We start from the raw sequence: 6092 nt of genomic DNA, 5'->3' as shown, positions 1-6092 counted from the left end.
TATTGATTACAGGAAAACAAACTGTAAAAATTATAAAAACATGAATGTTAAGCCATATGCTTCTAAACAACCAAAGTCACTGAAGAAATCAAAAAGGAAGTAAAAAAAAAAAAAAAAGCCTTGAAACAAATGACAGGAAAACACAATGACCCAAAGCCTATGGAATGCAGCAAAAGCAGTTTTGAGAGGGATATTTATAGCAATACAATCCTACTTCAAGAAATGAGAAAAACATCAAATAAACAACTTAACCTTATACCTAAAGCAAGAACAACAACAAAAAACCTCCACCTAGTTAGCAGAAGAAAAGAAATCATAAAAGATCAGAGCAGAAATAAATAAAAAAGAAATGAAGCAAGCATAGCAAAGATCAAAAACTAAAAGCTAGTTCTTTGAGAAGATAAAATTGACAAACCATTAGAAAGACTCATCAAGAAAGAAAGGGAGAAGGCTCAAATCAATCAAAACAAAGGATCATGAGAGACTACTAAGGGCAAATCAGTTCAGTTCAGTTCAGTTCAGTCACTCAGTTGTGTCTGACTCTCTGCGACCCCATGGACTGCAGCATGCCCTGTCCATCACCAACTCCCGGAGTTTACTCAAACTCATGTCTGTTGAGTCAGCGATGCCATCCAACCATCTCATCCTCTGTCCTCCCCTTCTCCTCCCACCTTCAATTTTTCCCAGTATCAGAGTCTTTTCAAATGAGTCAGTTCTTTGCATCAGGTGGCCAAAGTATTGAAATTTCAGCTTCAACATCAGTCCTACCAATGAATATTCAGGACTGATTTCCTTTAGGATGGACTGGTTGGATCTCCTTGCAGTATATGCCAGTAAAACAGACAACTTGGAAGAAGTGAACAAATTCTTAGAAAAGTAAAACCTTCCAAGACTGAACCAAGAAGAAATAGAAATTATGAACAGACCAATCACAAGCACTGAAACTGAAACTGTGATAAAAAAATCTTCCAACAAACAAGAGCCCAGGGCCAGATGGCTTCACAGGTAAGTTCTATCATATGTTTAGAGAAGAACTGACACCTATCCTTCTCAAACTCTTCCAAAAATATTGTAGAGAGAGGAACACTCCTGAACTCATTCTATGAAGCCACCATCACCCTGATACAAAAGCCAGACAAAGACATCACACACACAAAAAGGAATTTACAGGCCAATGTCACTGATAAACACAGATGCAAAAATCCTCAGCAAAATACTAGCAAACAGACTCCAGCAACACATTAAGAGGATCATACACCATGATCAAGTGGGGTTTATCCCAGGGATGCAAGAACTCTTCAATATATGCAAATCAATCAATGTGACAAACCATATTAACAAACTGAAAGATAGAAACCATATGATAATCTCAATAGATGCCGAAAAATCTTTTGACAAATTTCAACACCCATTTTTGATTAAAAACTCTCAAGAAAATTGGTATAGAAGGAACTGACCTCAACACAAAAAAGGCTATGTAAGTGAAAACCACAGCAAACATTATAAGGTGCCCACTCTTGCCACTAGTCCTAGCCATGGCAATCAGAGAAGAAAAAAAGGAAAAAATACAGATTAGAAAAGAAGAAGTAAAACTCTCAGTGTTTGCAGATGACATGATATCATAGATAGAAAAACCTAAAGATACCACCAGAAAATTACTAGAGCTAATAAATGAATTTAGTGAATTCCCAGGATACAAAATTAATGCACAGAAATCCCTCGCATTCCTATACACTAACAAAGAAAACTCAGAAAGAAAAATTAAGGAAATAATCCCATTCACCACTGCAACAGAAAGAATAAAATACCTAGGAACAAACCTATCTAATGAAATGAAAGAATTGTATGCAGAAAACCATAAGACACTGATGAAAGAAATAAAAAATAACACAAACAGATGGAGTGATGTATCATGTCCTTGGATTGGAAGAATCAATGTTGTGAAAATGACTATACTACCCAGAGCAATCTACAGATTCAGTGCAATCTCTATCAAATTACCAATGGCATATTTCACAGAACTAGAATAAAAAATTTTACAGTTTGTATGGAAACACAAAAGACCCCCAATAGCTAAAGCAAACTTGAGAAACAATGGAGCTGGAGGAATCAACCTTCCTGACTTCAGACTATACTACAAGGCTACAGCAACCGAGACAGTATGGTACTAGCACAGAAACAGAAATATAGATCAATGGAACAAGACAGAAAGCCCAGAAATAAACCAATGCACCTATGGGCACTTTATCTTTGCAAAGGAGGCAAAAACACATAATGGAGAAAACACAGCCTCTTCAGTAAGTGATGAGGGGAAAACTGGGCTTTATTCTTCTGGGCTCCAAAATCACTGCAGATGGTGATTGCAGCCATGAAATTAAAAGACCTTACTCCTTGGAAGAAAAGTCATGACCAACCTAGACAGCATATTAAAAAGCAGAGAGATCACTTTGTCAACAAAGGTCCATCTAGTCAAGGCTATGGTTTTTCCAGTGGTCATGTATGGATGTGAGAGTTGGATTATAAAGAAAGTTGAGTGCTGAAGAATTGATGCTTTTGAGTTGTGGTGTTGGAGAAGACTCTTGAGAGTGCCTTGGACTGCAAGGAGATCCAACCAGTCCATCCTAAAGGAAATCAGTCCTGGGTGTTCATTGGAAGGACTAATGTTGAAGCTCAAACTGCAGTACTTTGGCCACTTGATGTGAAGAGCTGATTCATTTGAAAAGACCTTGATGCTGTGAAAGATTGAGGGCAGGAGAAGGGGACGACAGAAGATGAGATGGTTGGATGGCATCGTCGACTCATTGGACACGGGTTTGGGTGGACTCCGGGAGTTGGTGATGGACAGGGAGGCCTGGCCGTGCTTCATGGGGTCGCAGAGTCAGACACGACTGAGCAACTGAACTGAACTGATGCATAAACTTCCTAACACGATAAACAAAAATAAACTCAAAACTGATTAAAGACCTAAATGTAAGGCCAGAAACTATAAAATGCTTAGAAGAGAACATAGGCAGAACACTTTTTAACATAAACTGCAGCAAGATCTTTGACTCCCCTCCTAGCATACTAGAAATAGAAACAAAAACAAACAAGTGGGAGCTAATTAAACTTAAGAGCTTTTACACAGCAAAGGAAACAATAAACAATGAAAAGACAACACTCTGAATGGGAGAAAATAATCGCAAATGAAGAAATTAACAGAGGATTAATCTCCAAAATATAGAAGGAATTCAATATTAGAAATACAAACAACCTGATTAAAAAATAGGCAGAAGACCTAAACAGACATGTCTCCAAAGAAGACTTACTGATGGCCACACATGAAAAGAGGATCAAATTGCTCCTTATTAAAGAAATGCAAATCAAAACTACAATGAGGTATCACCTCACATTGATCAGAATGGCCATCGCCAAAAATCTACAGACAATAAATGCTGGAGAGGATGTGAACAAAAGGGATCATTTTTGCACTTTTGGTGGGAATGTAAATTGATACAGCCACTATGGAGAACAGTGTGGAGAGTCCTTTAAAAACTAGGAATAAAACTACCATATGACCCAGCAATCCCACTACTTGGCATATACCCTGAGAAAACCATAATTCTAAAAGACACATGTACCCCGGTGTTTATTGCAGCGCTATTTACAATAGCCCGGACATGGAAGCAACCTAGACATCCATCGACAGATGAATAAATAAACCTGTGGTACATATATATGATGGAATATTATTCAGCCATAAAAAGGAACAAGTACGAGTCAGTTGAACTGAGGTGAATGAACTTAGAGCCTGTTATGCAGAGTGAAGTAAGTCAGAAAGAGAAAAATAAATATCATATATGAACACATATATATGGAATCTAGAAAGATGGTACTGATGAACCTATCTGCAGGGCAGCAATGGAAGCAGACATAGAGAACCAACTTGCGGACCCAAGAGGGGAAGGAGACGGTGGGATGAGCTGAGTGAATAGCATTGAAATATATGTATGTGTATACACACACACACACACACACACACACACACACACACACAGAGGCTTCCCTGGTGGCTCAGACAGTAAAGAATCCATATTATATGTATATATGTTTTATATATATACATACATATATTACAATGTGTAAACTAGATAGCAAGTGGGAAGTTGCTGTATAACATAGGACGCTCAGCCTGGTGTTTTATGACCTCCTAGAGGGGTGGGATGGGAGGGTGTGAGGGAGACTCAAGAAGGAGGGGTTATATGTATACTTATGACTGATTCTCATTGTCATATGGCAGAAATCAACACAACACTGCAAAGCAATTATCTTCCAATTAAAAATAAAAATAATGGGCAAAAGATTTTGATATATATCTCAACAAAGAAAATATATGGGGAATTTCCTATTAGTCTAGTAGTTAGGACTCCACACTTTCCCTGGGCCAAGGGCCCAGGTTCAATTCCTGGTTGGAAGAAGATATACGGATATCAAACAAAGATTAAAAAAGTACTCATCATCTTATCATTAAATAATGGCAAATTAAAAGAACGATATGAATATAACATGTAAATCAACTATACTTCAATTTAAAAAATATATATATATATATACACACATAGTATCACTACAGATCTACTAAAATAGCTGAAATGCAAACCACTAACCCCACCAAATGCTGGCAAGGATGTGGGGCAAAAGAACTCTGCCAAATAGTACAGCCGCTTAGTGAAAGGTAAGGGCAAGGTCGGACGTGTCAGGACATGTCCCGGCAGAGAGCCGCAGACAAGCCCAGGAGGCGGCCGACAACCAAGCCATCCAATCAGGAAGCCGACACGGAACCCTTAGACACCGCTGAAACCCGCGCTTTCTTCCTTATATGGGAACCAGGCCCTAGCTATAAAACCTTTCCTCACCCCTCCTACCTCGCAGACTCCCTTTGTCTCCTTGCTCACCCGCCCCCGGGAGTTCTGCCCGAGAGCGACCGCCCAATAAAGGCCTTCACCAATGGTCCATAGAGGTGGCTCTTTCTTCCCGCAGCATTTCTTACAGTTAGGAATACAGTCTTTCCATTTTTTTCAGAAGTTAAACATAGGGTTACCAGACAATACAGCAATTTCTCTCCTGCGTGTTCACTCAAATAAGTTGAGCACCTACATTCACACAAAAACCAGTGCACAAATATTTCTAACAGCTTTAGTCATAAGCCAAAACTTAGAAGCAACCGAGATACCCTTCCGTAAGTGAGTGAACAATCTCTGGTGTATCTAAACAATGAAGTATTATTCAGAAATAAGAAGAACTGAGTTATCGAGTTGTGAAAAGACATGGAGGAATTTTAAACACATTTTATTGAGTGAAAGAAGTCAGTCTGGAAAGGATATTATACTGTATGGCATTCTAGAAATGGCAAAATTATAAAGAAAATAAAAAGATCAGTGGTAGTCAAGGGCTTTGGGGGAGAGAAGGATGAGTAAGTGGAGCACAAAGTATTTTTAGGGCAGGAAAAGACTCTGATGCTGGGAGGGATTGGGGGCAGGAGGAGAAGGGGACGACAGAGGATGAGATGGCTGGATGGCATCACTGACTCAATGGACATGAGTTTGAGTGAACTCTGGGAGTTGGCAGTGGACAGGGAGGCCTGGCGTGCTGTGATTCATGGGGTCGCAAAGGGTCGGACACGACTGAGCAACTGAACTGAACTAAACTGAACTGAAAGTTTTCTGTATGATACATTAATGGTACATACCTGATACTATGTATTTGTCAAAACCAGGAGCTGTACAACATTGCTGCTGCTGCTGCTAAGTCACTTCAGTTGTTTCCAACTCTGTGCAACCCCATAGACAGCAGCCCACCAGGCTCCCCCGTCCCTTGGATTCTCCAGGCAAGAACACTGGAGTGAGTGAACCTTAATGTAAATGCTAGTAGACTTTAGTTTAATACAAATGTATCACTATTGTTCCTCAACTGTAACAACTGTACCACAATAATGCAAGGTGTTAATAGAGGAGAATTGTGGGGAGTGGAAGAGTATATGGAAACTTTGTACTTTCGGTACAAATTTTCTGTAATCCTAAAATTTATGCTAAAAAATAAGGTGTCTTTAAAAA

The sequence above is a fragment of the Ovis aries genome, chromosome 2 (genome assembly GCF_016772045.2).
Source record: "Ovis aries strain OAR_USU_Benz2616 breed Rambouillet chromosome 2, ARS-UI_Ramb_v3.0, whole genome shotgun sequence".
Lineage (NCBI taxonomy): Eukaryota > Metazoa > Chordata > Mammalia > Artiodactyla > Bovidae > Ovis > Ovis aries.
This window is presented reverse-complemented; position numbering follows the sequence as displayed.